At 33.9% G+C, this 17,212-nt stretch overlaps 1 protein-coding gene across 1 annotated transcript in view; it reads left to right on the top strand.

Annotated features, from left to right (window-relative positions):
- drn (zinc finger AN1-type doctor no) overlaps positions 1–17,212 on the top strand; it is a 151,559-nt gene that overhangs the window by 3,166 nt on the left and 131,181 nt on the right. The window contains exon 2 of the mRNA XM_085945173.1: positions 1,379–1,515. The gene's annotated coding sequence lies outside the window, so the exon portion shown is untranslated. The remainder of the gene's footprint in view (positions 1–1,378; positions 1,516–17,212) is intronic.

Below are 17,212 nucleotides of genomic sequence, written 5' to 3'. Positions count from 1 at the left end.
CCTAGATCCCCGAACACTCATTCGACGGTTTCATATCTAAAACTTTTCAGGCTGCTCGATTCAAAGCCATTCGCCACACTTTTTTAGTTTGGATGCAAATATCGCTCTAAGAATCTTTCAAATAGATGTCGGTTTTCCGTTTTTTTTTTACTTATGACAACATTCTGATTAATATGTGGGGGACTGGCCTCGGATCTGCTCAAAAATATGAATCTTCCAACGTTTTCCGTTCCTCGACGAATATTATGTCTGCACGACACGTCGCGGGCAAGTAGGAGCAGTCTTTACCGATTCTTTCCTGAAGTGGCATAGTGGGAATCCAATATCGGCATACTACTAACTTATTTAGGCCCAATTTTTATTGAAATCTTTTGAGACCGTGTAGAAACTGAGAATTTTCAACGCATTGAGTATGTGACTTGGAAATAATGTTGTTTTTTTCTACACCAGAATACCTATAGTCATATAAATGGATTCACAATCCTCTCGACAATAATTTTCATCCCTACCAGCATGGTTTGGTTTCGTAACTTGAAACAAAGTTACGTCTATATGTACCTATTTATTCATTATTTATTGTAAAATCCTACTAGAATTTTAATTGCTGCTCTCTTGATAGGTATGGGAAAAAACTATAAAGAATAATAGTCTGCCATTCATGTAACAAAATTCTGTACAACATAGGCGAACATTTGTCATAAAATCTTAATCATGTCATAAGTGCTAATTTTCTATGCAACAAACAATGCATGACCGACTCTTCATATTTTGTATGAAAATTAGTATAGGTACTTGTGGGTCTATTCTATTCTATACTTATCGACCGCTAAAGTGATAAATATTATCAAACTTAGGGTAGGTTTGTATCAACGTATTAGCACTTATTGTAACAATTACAATAAGTTGGTTGTAATTGTTGCAATAAGTGCTGTATTTTAACAGCACCTCTCTTGGCTGTGATAAAATTTAGAGCGATATAGACAGTTTTGACTGTTTAGACCACTAACTTTTTGTAACAATTATTATAATACCTCAATACAAATATGTAATAAATACTATCACTTTATCACTTTAGCGGTCGATAGTCGCCTTGTGTATAGAATGTACCCGCTGGAGTTTTATTCTGAGCGTCACTTCCATACATGTAGGCTCCATCTCTAAGTATAGATATAGAATAAGGTTTTCTTGAACATCTGTGGCTTCGTCCATTAAAGTGTTCGTGGTTACTGTTTTCACCCTTGTGTGTGGTGCGAATCAAGGTATGACAGGCGTGTGCCAATGTTCAACATTGGATATTGTTTGATTTACAAACGTCTGTTGGGTGGACTACATTTATTATATTTACTTATATTGTTTTTTTTTTAATGATTTGTTTTAGGAGAATTGTAGCCCAACACTGTGATGCCTGTTCATGCTGTGGCCACTTGTGTTGAGGTGTTGTTGGGTCGCGCTTCACTAGCCACAAGTTCCATTGTAATCCATCCCGTTAGCCGAAACTCACAATCATCATACAAGGTAAACACCAATGAATCTATCTGCTACACTTAATCTTGTAATGTCCTTCCTAGGCTGTGATCTACTATCCAGTGTCAAAACTGGCAGTGATTTACCACACTCTTCCATTGCGATTCTTCAACTTTAATAAACATATTATTATTGTATTCGGCTGTGGGTACTGACGCGTTACAAATTAAACAGCATCACTTCTCAATATTTGATATCCCATTCGTTGTGAAAATGATAGATAATATGTGATTCGTCTTCTTTTGGGCACTCATCGTAAAACTATTATCGAACTGTGAAAAGAGCTTACTGCGTGACGGTAGGGGAAACTACACCTCGGTTTAAAGCGCGGAGATTTACATTTTCACTTTCTCTCACTTAAGGGAGAGGAGCCGTGCGCGATGTAATACGAATCAAGTGATACGACGAGGTCACTCGGGCTCTCTCATGGTTAATTTGAAAACGACTTTCACGTAAGGTGTTAATTGGAATGGTTAATTACTCTTCTTCAAAATCTTGATATCATATTATATTACAACTGAATGTAAAGGCTTTTTACATTTCCACGACCCAATTCCTATAGGCACATGGTGCGATGAACGAAAATCTATAATGTCCTATTCTATAAGCCGATGCATTGTACTGTAATCGTGCAATTTTTGAAATAGCGTACGATTTCGGCTTCGAAAATTCTACAGTGATCCTGTGATTTCCCTACCTTATTATGAGCATTTAAATCTTGTCGTGTTAAACTTAGATGGATCCCAGTATTACGAGACTTGATTTCGAATAATTTGGTGCCAGGTTCAGTTCCACAGCTTTCTTAGTAAAACGCTCAAGTTGTTTAATTGTAATACAAATATTCCAGCGAATGTATGGCTACGTGTTTCTCGAAGTGATGGCATGTCACGTCTTTTGCGAATACATGTACCCACCCACGTGGAGTACCTATGGTTCTGCCAACGAGAGCTTGGCACGGGTTTTAGTTGAAATTTTAGGAATTGCTTCGAAATGTTCATACGTTTTTTGCTATCTTCTATTTTAAATAACCTTTAAAATGGTGATGAAAAATATTTTACGATATACTCGTATGTTAGTTTAGTCACACACGGAAATTAGTTTAATAATAGGTAGTATGGTATATATTATAATCCCGTGTGGTTGGTTGATTAAACGCATTATACTGTATTTATTTTATATTCTTCATTCACTTTTGGTGTCCTAGGATAAATGCTTACGTAAGTATTGTGTAACTAAACCCAACCCAAGCCCAACTAAATATTCAACATTATTACATGTAGGTATCATTATATTCATTATTATATTATATATATTTACATGTTTTTAATAGCATGGCAATAGGACCATTAGTAACTAGCCCACATTTTCTTTGTATTGAGAGTGGTTTATATTAAGAGAAAGGCTTTATATTTCCTTAACTGATAAAGTTTTTTAAAACAGAAAACTTGTTATATTGCTATATTCATATATTGCTGTATTCACACCTTGCAAAATAGAGTTGTGACCAATGGTATGAATAAATAAATACTTATCTCACACTGCATAGGTGCGGATTTTCCTTTCCAGTGGCCAATATAACTTAGCATAATTTATTTGAAACATTTTGCATTATGAATACGAGATGTAGGGTAAGGTAAGGTTATTTGGCAGTATTTTGAGTAAATGTAAAAAATGAACACTTTAAAATAAAAAGTTTTATTCTTTTCAGGGAATGACATAAAGATTATAATGTTAAAAATGTATGAATAGAAGAAAATATTGATAAAGTTATTTGTTTAAACGTAATATTAAACTTATTAATGTATCATCAATGGCTAGATAATTTGGCAATAGGATATCTAATTTGGCAATTTTGGCACTATGATCAAGTATACAAATATTTAAAATATTATTTCGTTTATAAGTACTATTCATCATTATCCGAATTCATGGATCCACTGCACTTATCACACATGAAAATATCTTCTTCTGTGGACTCGTCTTGGCAGCGTACATGATAAGGAACATGGCAAAACGAACACTGAATCCATGACGCACTATTTTACTTTCTGACATCTGAGAGATACTGGGTATGAAAAATCTCAACCATTCTTCAAATAGTTCAGCATTTATTAGAATTAGGCAAACAATCTTTTTTGTTATGCTGAAAAAAATAGCAAATGTATGTAGTATAAACATGATAGGTAATTTGGCAATAGTCCTATTTAACTCAATTGTCATGAAATATCATTTAAACATGTCGTAATACATATAACAGTATTTTATACTATCTAGAAATTAAATTAGATCGATAAAATTTTACCTTTGAAAAATTCTTATAACGGGCTCTTATAATTTTGAAGTTAAAAAGTTAATATTTTCACACTATTAGCTAAGCAATCACAGCAAAACACTAAATGTTATATTTAAAATAGTTTCACAACAAAAAACTACGTTTATTTTTTAATCGCACTAGTATAAATTGATCTCAGTTGTAAAAGTCATGAGTGTCATGACTAAAGGCCGGATCTTTCAAGTTTTTAACCGTCAACCCATAAAAAAACACATTAAAATGGTGGACGAATCCAATATCCTAAGAAGACTTTTGCCCAAATGATTCTTAGTATGGATTTCTACAATTTGTCAGTTGTTTTTTCTGGCAGCTCAGGTGCGATGGTAATTATTGTAATTAAGATAATCGTCTTGCCAATATTATAACGCGACTTGCGGCTACGACAAACGAATTCAAATTCGCAAAATGCAATTAAAAAGATCGCATTACAAAATTGATGGTTTGTTTTATTGCAGGTAAGTAATGGTAAACCATTTTTATAAAATGCGTGTAGAATATGTTTTTTCATAATTAAATATCGAATAGCTTTTGCGTACCTACCACTAATATAAATACAAATATTGGAAGATTTTGTCCGCTGACCCGTTTTATGTTCTAAATGTATCATATTGATACCTATTAGTATTACAAGCAACAATACCGTACCTACATATCGATAAAAAAGTCACATACCTACTTGTTTATTTCTTTAGATATTTAAGTATTTTGAGGATGCTCTGCCCAAACTGGTCTATTTGATTATAAACTATTGACATTGAAGAATTTCATCAAATCGATCGTAAGAAATTTCATCTTCAAAATACCAGTGGCGTACATCTGAAGATGCGAGACATCCCTGAAAATATTCGTTTGAACCTACTATTATAATATTATGTATTGCGTAAGCCGTAATTGCATTCTTCTAAAGGTTTTGCAATATAATATTGCTTCAGATTTTCACTTAGTCATTGTATTACGTTAATATTTATTGTTGTTTAATTTAATAAAATGCATTTTTTTGTAGTACTTATTCCACTTTTAATCAATAAATTAGGACCAGTTTCGTTCGCATCAGAGGGACATTTTCAACTGAACAAGGGAAGATTCAGTTGAAAATGTCCCTCTGAGGCGGACGAAACCGGTCCTAATTTATAGATTAAAAGTGGAATAAGTACTACAAAAAAAATGGAGCCATTGTCGAAAACTACCCAATCAAGACTCGTAACTGGACAAAATCTGACATTCGAATGAAATTTTCAAAATGGCGTCCTATGGTAGTTCGTAGTTCCATTTTTGGCCATTCTACAGGTAAGTTTGTAGGTGTGTAACGTTAAAAAAAAGTCCCGCCGTCCCATGTAATACTTCAGATTTTCACTTAGTGATTGTATTACGTTAATATTTATTGTTGTTTAATTAAAAAAACGCATTTTTTTGTAGTACTTATTCCACTTTTAATCAATAAATTAGGATCGGTTTCGTTCGCATCAGAGGGACATTTTCAACCGAACAAGGGAAGATTCAGTTGAAAATGTCCCTCTGAGGCGGATGAAACCGGTCCTAATTTATTGATTAAAAGTGGAATAAGTACTACAAAAAAAATGGAGCCATTGTCGAAAACTACCCAATCAAGACTAGTAACTGGACAAAATCTGACATTCGAATGAAATTTTCAAAATGGCGTCCTATGGTAATTCGTAGTTCCATTTTTGGCCATTCTACAGGTAAGTTTGTAGGTGTGTAACATTAAAAAAAGTCCCGCCGTCCCATTTAATACATTGTACGCTAAAGGCGCGCCGATTAGGTGGCCATTCGACATAATTAGCATTATATTTAAATGTTGTTATTAAAAAGAAATTATCTGATATATGATTATATTATGTATTTGATTTAAATACTTACATATTATAAAGTGTAAAGAACTATTCATCACATAAAACGACTGGTACCTAGATACATATTTCATTAAAACACTTTATAATATGTACTTTCGTACTTTTTCCACATTTATTCCATAATGTTGATATTCAACCGATTTTATCCTAATGGACATTTTCAATTGAATAACAGTACAAAATATAGGTAGGTACATATTATTGCATAAAAAGTCAATTAAGTATAGAGGACGTGGGAGTCGATTGTTTACTTGAACTAACTTGTTGGTGATATTTGTCCTTATTTATTAAATGACTGGTTTATATACATTAAGAAATAGCGTAACTTCAAAACTGTGAAAAATTTGCTGTGTTTAAAATTCACCTGCCGTAGGTGTATGTATCAAAAAAGGTTCCCGACCAATGACAAAAACTTGAAGACGATTTTATTGCTTTTGTCGCATGATACGTACAAGAAACCCACAACTTAAAAATGAATTATTTTCCATACGATAGTATGTATCATCATCAGCTGTAGTATATACCAATATTGCATATAAATTTATGTTTACATTTTAGATATAATAGTGCAACCATCTATAATACCGTGGATTTACAAGAATAAAATTACAAAGCGGCAGGTTTACATAGGTCGTAAGTGCATTTGCTAGTCACGCAGCCTTCGCTATCGAGGCTTGATAATTATATATTATATACTTACACAATATTATATATGTGACATATTATAATATTTAGGAATATTATATTTCATCCATTGTTGTTATTTTTAAGTTAATAAGTCAAAAGAACAATATCAACTAAGATTTAATAACAATAAACAAAAATGCAAAATGTACAAAGTGTTTAAAAGTACCTTATACACCTTCTAGAGGAAAGTGGTATAATGGTCCCTATATCTAACGGGTACGAGTGGCAAAAATATTAATCAATAAATTCTAATTGATTTATGTTTTGTACTAGGTATTCTATTAGTCATTATTTACGACCCGGCTTATGCCTTCTGGATTATGGCCTTCTGGCTTCTTCGTGCACTATGCGCACTCACCGATCGTAAATGCACATTGACATAATAAAAGATTGTTAAAACCTTCTTACCTATTAGTAAAGGATCAAGTAAAAAACAAATTTTGATTATCTGAAGTGTTTGTGAAAAACCCGTAATGAATATATTACATACTATTAATACATTCAATAGGTAAGCCCGTTAAATCGTCATTTCCCGTAAACAATGGAACCAGCTAATGTGAAATATCACAAAATATACCTACTCACTAAATAAAAACAAATAAACAATTTTAAGCTATAATCCATAATCGTTAAAACTGAAGTGATCTCGGATTTTAAGAAAATACGTAGATCAGTTAACAAACGCGCAGGTTAAGTTTTTTTTGTTTTTTCTACCATATTACTATAACATCAAATTATAGTTTCATGTGTGAACTCCCAGATTGGATAAATCAATGAACTATTAGAACCAAGGTCAACTTGTTAAGGCAAATGGTAGGCACTGCAACTGTGTTATACCTATTTATATCTAATATTTTCTTGATAAAATAATTTATTATCAATGGTATTAGGTACTATATATACACAATGTATCAATGTCGACTAATTATGATTGTATCATTTTGATAACTTCCGAAATAAATAATTATATCGGGTTTATATATTTCATTGAAATAATACTATGATATATAATTTATAGTATTAGGGAGTAGCAATTAACAGAAAACGCATGTACTTACATATTTTGCATGATGAATATAAAGTTTTTGAAAATGGCCTATAAAATGTCAAAAAAAACATTACAACATCAGTACCTATATATTAAAATTGAATATCTCAATATGTCCAACCACTTGCTTGAAACACAAAAATACGATTTGAAGTATCTTTCGTACGAAACTTTTTCTAAAGGGTTTCATTAACCACATAGGTCCGATATTCCCCATTTTACCCATCCATAAATCCATATAATATAATAATATGTTTTCATATTATATATTTTCGTAGTATCAACATAATATACGAAATCATTCAGATTTGGTACGATTTTAATAATACACTAGCTGTCAGGTCCTTCTCATTATGGGAGCAAGTGTGATTTGTTATTTGATAGTGAAAATAAAAGTAGTTTAGTAGAAATTTTAAACTTTGATTACAATAATAGGTATGTATATAAAAAGTGGAATATTATTAAATATTATAGATATTACTATTAACAACTAATTTTTCCACTCTATACGTAAGCGCTTCATTAATTTCTCTAAATAGTATAGTATATCTACCTACTAATAGCAGCGTTTCTATATAATTAAGTATCGATAAAGTCTCTTGCACATATTATCAATATCATTTATTTCATATTTCATTGTACCTACTACATCGTACAACTTATTTTTCTGAAAAACATAGGTTCCATAAATTATTAACGCATTTTTTAATTAAAAAATGTTGTAATATTCGAGTCCGTCCCAAAAAAAAAAGGACTCCAGATATCCGGTGTCTAGTCATGACATTACAGTAAATTAAATAAAACAGGTCTCCTAGAAATCAACAAAATACGCATGTTTCAACAAGACAAACGCTTTACTGTTTTGTACCAGCGAAGACGCGTGTGATAATCGTCGCCTGTAAGTTATTTTAATATTATTAGATATTTTTCTATCTATCAGTAGGCGTATAAAGCGATAGGTTATTTAGCAGTCATGTTTTCAAAAACTACTGCCAAATTACCTATACTGCCAAAATACCTTACCTTACCCTATTTGATTTTTTACGCGTGACAATGTAAATTATAATTCCAGTTTAATTAGACGATTCTCAAAAATTGATTTAGTACATACCTATTTCAAAAATTCCAGCTTTATAATGACATATTTGGTATATAGGTATATATACAATTTGTTGTGCATTTATATCAAATGCATTTAGTTTGTTTACGTGTTGTTGACGTCCGATCATGTGATTTGAGTGTTTTGACATGCAGTCATTTCATGTATAGGTATATGAGAAATATAAGATTAATGTTTTAATCATTTTCAAATTTGTACATGTGGGTTTTTTACACTGCTGTAGTAATTGTACAATTTTTATGCATTTGAACAACGTAGTCAGCGAATAACTAAGCTATATACTATAATATACGCTAGTTTACACCACGCGAAAATCGAATACCACAGCCACCGGTGGTAGCCAAGCACTGTAGACTGCATTTATCGTACTGTTTGAAGATATGTCTATACAACCAGTGAGTGGCAAGCAGTGGTGGCTGCGATTAGTAGTAATGGTATCCGTGCGGAGTATTAATGGGTACAGTTGGCTGCACGCATATTAAACGTACCTACCATTGTCATCGGTTTGGATTGTTTAGAAGTCCGGCAATTACTTTATTTATTATGCATCTACCCGTGTATTGAATTTATCGTGATATTATGATACAAAAATACACTCGTCTCAAAGTCACTCTCATATCTCTAAGCACGTTAATCAATGATACCATTAATTAATTAATTATCCCTTGTCAATTCAAGCTTGGGTGAGTTATATGAACTACTCTCTCATTACAATGTATTGCCTAAAATATGCGTATAAGCCATGCCTGTGGGTCTATTCTATACTTATCGAACACTAAATTGATAAATAGTATCAAACTTAGGGTAGATTTGTATCAAAATATTAGCACTTATTGTAACAATTACACGAAGCTGGTTTTTATTGTTGCAATAAGTGCAATATTTTAACAGCAGCAAGATAGGTGCTGTTAAAATATAGCGCTTATTGCAACAATAAAAATCAACTTCGTGTAATTGTTACAATAAGTGCTAATATTTTGATACAAACGTACCCTAAGTTTGATAATATTTATCACTTTATCACTTTAGCGGTCGATAAGCATAGAATAGACCCACTGGAATTGTTTAAAGAATTAATTGATATAATATGTTATGTTATCGAACGCCTATTTCGTTGTACGATTAGCATGAATCGATCGACAGTTATCCCGAGCCTTGGGTACAGTGGGGAGTGAAGCCTCGCCCAGGGCTGTTTAGCTATGCTGATGAACGATCATAGTGATGGTCTCAGGCCAGGATCTTTTGCGGGCCCCCTATCTATTGCTAAGGCTCAAGACAGTGTGATACTCTTAAAGTAGCGTTTTCCAAATGGTGTTCGAGGTAAAATTAATGATTTTTTTGTATTTTTGAATACATCTACTTGAATTTTATTATGGTTGGTTGTGTTATAGCCCCACAATATAAGCTTATCTTTATATTATTCTTATCAAAGTTAATAAGCAGTACAATGAATGTCTCCCAATGCATTTGATAACGATTTGATTTGTCGCTTATTATTGTTTCAAACTACCTTCAAAGGGATATTGTTGTCTCGAGAATGTCAATGCTTGTTTTATGTTTTATAATATACTTAATCAAAATAGTTTTACAATTATTTATTCAGTTAAAATACAACTTTAGAAAAAAACGCATCGACTGCATTCACTGTATCAAACCATACTGAAACAGTGTAACAAGTTGTCTAAAATGTAATTTGCTTTATCTCTATATATATAAAAATCTCGTGTCACGATGTTTGTGGTCGAACTCCTCCGAAATGGCTCGACCGATTTTTATGATTTTTTTTATGTATATTTGTTAGGTATGAGAATAGGTCAACAAGTATATTTCATACCGCTAGGTGATTAGGGTATCTCTATCCAGAAAATTTTTCTTTTATGTTTTTGACAATTTTTTTTTTGTATTTTTTTTATTATTTGGCATCAAAAAATACCTATAACCCAAAATTTTCACCGTCCCACCCCCACCCTCCCATTTTTTAATCGCGATTTTATTATTTTTGTATGAACAAATTTAACCGTCGTTCGTATTTCAAACAGAACGAAATTATTTATGTTTTTGAATGACAGAAGGCGCTAAGTCCGAGAAGAATTCAAGAGAAGCGTCGCGTCATTTTGACATTTCATTCGGCATATCACAACGCAGTACGTGCAAAATTTTGTACGATTTATTTTAATTTATCTATTTTTATGTGCGTGTATTACAGTGCACAATGCCAGCAAGACGCAAGGGAGGCCATTTGGGCCATCGAACGAATAAAGCAACAAACATGCAAAATAGTAGAGCAGAAAGAACAGACGAACAAATCCAACAAGATAACAAAAACATGCGTGTAAGCATGTCGCAATTGCGTGCATCTCAATCACAAGAGGCACGAGCTGAACGAAACCAACAACGACAATTGGAACGGAGCCGCGCCGGTTCGTAGTTAACACACGCAGAGCAAATGACCGACAACGCCAACAAGTACATCGAACATTTACATCCGCTTCGTTCCTTCGTTTCGCATTCGAGTACGAGCCAGATATTGAATATTCCGCTCATCCGAAAGTGCTGACTGGTGCTATGGACAAAGAATGTCCCCATTGTCATGCGCTCAAATTCAAACATGAGTCAGCCGGGATGTGTTGCGCATCAGAAAAGTGCAACTACCAGAAATTGAGATACCACCAGAACCATTGAATGGCTTGCTCATCGGCACGGTTCCAGATTCAAACCTGTTCCTGAAGTCTATTCGCACATTCAATTCATGCTTCCAAATGACTTCGTTCGGAGCAACAGAAATAGTTCACAATACTGCGGCAAATGGTCAACAATTCCATTCTACGTTCAAAATCAAAGGCCAAGTATACAACAAAGTAAGCTCATTGCTGCCAATGCCAAACGAACTACATAAATTTTTACAAATCTACTTCATGGGCGGTGAGGACATCAATCATGTGGATGCACGTTGCGGCTACAATAGCCTCAATTCGCCTAATGCCAGGCGCATCGTCGGTGAACTGGACGCCCTGTTGAATGAGCACAATGAATTATTGAAATTCTTCAAAGCACACATGCACGAATTTCAAAGTGACAATCATGCTATTATCATCAATCCTGATAAAACACCAGCTGGAGAGCACGTGCGTCGATTCAATGCGCCTGCTGTTGACGACATTGCTGGAATCATGGTTGGCGACCGCACATCGACGCGAGAAATCGTGATTCGAAGAAGAAATAATAATCTGGAGTTCATCGCTGACACACACCGTTCATACGACGCTCTCCAATATCCGCTAATTTTCTGGAAGGGACAAGACGGATATTGCATAAATATTAAACAACGAGATCCTGTCACAGGTAATTCATTCATTATGAACATCATTACTCATTTTGAATTGAGGAAATGAATGGTTGATGTTTTTTTGTTTTTATCGGCGGTCATCGTCTACAGCGCTCTATTCCTCTTTCTGTCATAGATCCCAACCCCACACACTTACGATACATTCGTTATTTTTTATTTAACAACCAAAATATTCACTAAAATAATTTATATGGCAGAACAACGTTTGCCAGGTCAGCTAGTATATTATATTAGTTAGCTTCAAATAGAATCAGTTTAAATATAAATGGTGTTTATGTGAAAATGATCCCGCCGTTCCATAACAGTTGTCAAGTATAGACACATAATAATCAAAAATTGCAGCCTACAATCATACTATGTATATTTTAAAATGTGATTAGTTTCGAAGTAAAATAGCCCGCAGGCGACTTTTTTTAAATATTAGAGCGAATTTATAATGTATCTCACTTATCTGGTTGGCCTGCCACGCCGCCCCCCCGAGCCTGAACTCACAGGCTAGAATCCTGTCACCCCCCCTTGTGGGGGCCATGATCATAATATCGGACACCCAAGGTATGCCATATAATATGTGATGACGCATCATACATTAATATACGTCCGCGGTAGCCGGATGTCCGGTTCTGAAGCCTTGGGTATTGTTTTCGTTTCCAAATAATACATGGAATAATTTGAGCGAATGGCTAACAATCATTGCTCATAAAACATCTGCCAAGAAACGTGAGGTGGTCAACGTACGCGTCAAATTGTACGTGATGAAATGAAATTTAATATACTTTATTCGTAGCTCAGGATACTTTGGTAATGGATCTGTAGACCGAAACGTCTCAATATCAATAATCTCTTTTACGAAGATACTGCCGTAGTATTGGGAATTCTGTTCCCGACAGTCTATTAAAACGACATTGACAATACGTATTTCACAAATAAATTCAGATTGATGTTTTATAGACTTTGGAAGTGTTTGTTTGCTTTTGAACCACTCGTCTTTAATGGTGGGTAATATAGCGGGAATTTGGTAATATTATTATGTCGTTGTTTTGCGACGTATACCTATACATTTTCTCATTAAATGTATTTCATTTTACTTATTACATTTTGGCACTAATGCGTATGGTGTATAATGTGTACCTATATTATTTTTGTCGTCTGGGTTAATAATTATTTTTTTGAAATTAAATTAACACATTTAAGCACATACCTGCATGCGTCATTACCGTGTGTCCGGCACGTGTCGGAGCACTGAGCATCGCAGGTGGGCATGCGTTGTCCGGTTATGCATTTCGGGCTGGCCGCAGAATACGCACGTGCAAATGTACCCGACCCACTTTTACCTGCGCAATGCCTGTCGCACGTTTTTCATCAGCCCAACGATTACTGTCACACTGCGAATCCGTGTTATTTTGCGCACTCTGTCTTTTGCGCGCAAATAGTAAACACAAAAACAGTTGCCTCTGAAAGTTATCAGGGTGCCTCTCGAGCATCGTCTCAAGATCTTCGTTGTCCTAATTCTGGTCGACGGATAAACATGACTGCATATCGAGCTAAGATTCAATCTTCCTCTCTGATGTTTTCTTATCAAGAATCTAAATCTCATTATTTGCTACTTTTTGTACCTATTATTATCATGCGACTGGGGAATTTTTTTTTTCTTTGTGGTAAATAGCATTTTGATACACGTCTTGCAGTTTGTGCGTATTTGCTATCGTGCTGTGAATTATTATACATGTGTGCGGGATATTTTCAGAATTATTACTCTGACACAGAGTTGAAAGGCGTAAGAAAAGTGTGGAGTTGTCAACCCTAACATTTTTAAACCTAACGATTTTGATATGAATAACATAGCAATAATTATTATCATTGGAAATAATAATATAGGTATACCTCAGAAACATAAGTTCCTTTCAGAAAACTGTGGACGAAGTTACTTTATGTTGAGTGCTCTCCAATTATTACTACCGATCAGTCGTTAAATATTGTGTATATTCATTCAGTAATGGGTAAAAAAATAATTTAGATAATTATTATCCATCGAAATATGGTATTCACAATAATTATAAGGAGGTACCAACTTATCTACATGCTGCCACTATTGATTTTATTTTTTGTTGTATGTAGTATGTTTATATTATTGAATTTAATTTATAGGGTGATCATAATGTCCCTGCGAGTGAATTTGAAAACTTCAATTTAATATATTTTATTGAATTGTATTTAATTGCAGGTTTTGCTTAAAGCTTTACTCTCTGCCTTAATATAAGCGGTCCTTGACCGCAGTGCACTGGTTTCTCATTCGGGGACTCCGCGTTAGATTCCTCCAAAAGCCACACTACATAATAATATATTATATGATTTTCTCAAACCCTAGACGTTTCTGTGATTGTTTCACTACTACGACACTAGGTACCTACTAACTGTCATTCTGCCACATGTCAAAAAATAAACACCATGTAAATAATAATAAAATCAATAGGAAACTTGAGTCATATTTTTATATTAGTTTATTTAGGAAGTAACACATGCTAATCTAATGGCCGGATTATTAAAATATTGCAATGCAATCTCCAATAATGTTATTGTCTTCGCGATGTCGCCGTGGATTTTTTTTCTTCGGTGGAGGAAGACATCGGCATTTTTACGACCCGATCGACCTCGGTGGGAATAAATCTGTTTACGCTCACTGCATTGGTGGATGTTAGAATTTCTAAAAACTTGCGCAAACGTTCTGCCAAATCGCATTTTGGAAATGCGTTTCGTTGAACTCGCTCGAGAGAGGAACGCCTCGTCTTGAAATATGTCTGCCGCTGAACTCTGCGAGATTTTGAATAAAAATAGACTCTGGTCGTTGTCTTTTTGGACCGACTATTCACCAATCACCACTATACGGGACACAAAGCAGAAGACGAGGAAATTGAATTTATCGCTTTATTTGTTCGTGCTATGTCATGTGTCGTCGTTTTGCGATGACAATTATTTTATTCGTTATTGAGCAGTGCAGTTCTAAATAAATTCTTGGTACTGTCATATTTTTAGTATGTACGTACTATATGTATGTACTTCCACACTTACCAGGATAATTGACCGCCGAGGGCGATTGCACGCGCGGACAGATTTACAAACTTTTTAAAACTATTAGCACCGACTCGACTGAGATGTTGAGGAAAATTATTTATCTCTGACATTACAGAACAGTAATAATTTAAATTTTTATCATACGGATTGGAATGTCTCCTATCATTTTGAATAATTCTAGTTTACAGCCGGTTACATCAGTCATTAATTTTTTTTTAAAACAACATTGCAGCAACCATAAAGTAAACAAAGAAATGGTTTATATTAAAAACGAATCTTGCAATTAAAATGTAAGATATTTTTGGCGAATAATATTTTTATTTTACAATATCACACTTTCTATGTATCACAAGTAGGGAATCCAATCCCGAGCCAAAATTCTGATCCCGGGATTTCGGGATTATAATTTGACAATTCCGGGATTGGCATTTTTTCCACTGTTAATATAAAATTTTTATATTTACAAATAACATTGATAAAATCGGTCAACAATAAATCTTAGTATAATTTATACTATTTGAGACATTTATTGTTAATATTGTATACGTTCAATCTTGGAAATACATAACTTTAATGGAGTAAATAATATAATATAAATAATAATGTGACTTTAATATGAGATTGCTGTTTCTGATAGTAAAGACTTAATGAATGGGTTAGCGAGACTTAAAATACTAAAGCAAATCATGGTTTACTTATGGCCTTTCCGCTTCATAAATCTAATTAGTTAGCCAAATATGAAACTGCCGTAAAACGTATGAGATCATGGTGGAATTACTTTGTTAATAGTGCGAAGCATTGTTTTTTTCCAATTTTTCTCATTTTTATTAATTTATGTGAAAAAATAAAATGAATCGGCAACTTACACATGGGTATAAATCAAACTCAGTTTATTTCTAATGTAGTTATTTGTTATTAAAAGTATTTTTTCTGTTATATTTTCGTTTTTATTTTATTTTCCATAAAAATTGATATAAAAAATCAATCCCAAAAGATTCGGGATTATGTTTATCAATCCCGGGATTCATAGGTATCGAAAATAGCTCGGGATCCCTAATCACAAGCTATTCTACGGTTTATTTAGAGGTATTTATACCATTAAGTCTACAACGACTTGCTAAATTGTTATAAGATTTCTAGTTGATATATGAATAATTACCCAAGCGATTCGCAGTTGTATTGGTATTGCTTGCTAGCATTGAAATAAGCATTGTAGAAAATGAGCCGCCTAAACACATGCGAATCGCCATGGTGCCACGCTAGAATGTCGAATGATGACACTATGGCCCCCACATCCTGAAGCGGGTCCCCAGGCCACGATGCTTGGCGGGCCCCCATACATTTTGCTAAGGTTATGGGCAGTGTGATATTTTACACTTTGGTGTTGTCTAAATGGTATCCCAAATGGAATACCAGGTTTCCGCAAACTAAAATTAAGGGCGTCCTGTATATTTTTAGTGATGTTTCGTATTTGTATATAAATCAACTTGAATTATTGAGTTGTCTGCTCTTGGCAACCAATTATGAAACACTGATCGCGACCCCCTTTTGTAGTAGTCAAGTAACATATTGTGATCGTTCAACATATTTGGTAAATAGCCATTTTTATTAGTCAGGAAACACACAAAATAATTAAAATAAATCTATACACGTGAATTATTATTTAATTATATCCATCATCATTTCATAACACATCGAATTGCATCATATAGCCTCATATTTCTAAATAATGTTAATATTCTTTAGGCGAATAACGCCGCAGTCGACTTTATTTTCTATCAGACCAAAATTTTGGTGTGGTTATCTGACTTAACTGGTCTATCTACGAACGACACAGTTCAATTTCGTGCACAATGCTTGCCTCGCGTTTGTCCAAGATTGTATTCCATGTCTCCCATCACTCGTGATCTTATACTTTATAGCCTGCATGGAACCGCCACAGTATCGTTATATTGGTGATATTTCATTATTATTATCTTCTTGAGTTCACACCGTTCACATTGCTTGGACAAAAAAATATTTTTTTTGATTATTATCGCATAGGAAAATACACGCATTCGAATAGGTGCGTAGGTATAGGAAATAACATAATGATAATATACGAACGATTTTGTCGAAAGTGAAAACAATAGGCACGATAATAAAACACGCGGGCGTCGTTGTCGATTGGGCAAGTTAGTGCTGCGCTGGCTGTTCAGCTGTTGCCTCAGTCGGT

Source organism: Rhyacophila brunnea, unplaced genomic scaffold (genome assembly GCF_057557595.1).
Source record: "Rhyacophila brunnea isolate RB1 unplaced genomic scaffold, BYU_Rbru_1.0 scaffold_18, whole genome shotgun sequence".
Classification (NCBI taxonomy): Eukaryota; Metazoa; Arthropoda; class Insecta; order Trichoptera; family Rhyacophilidae; genus Rhyacophila; species Rhyacophila brunnea.
Note: the sequence above shows the minus strand (reverse complement) of the source record. Positions and strands in the feature narration are given on the sequence as shown.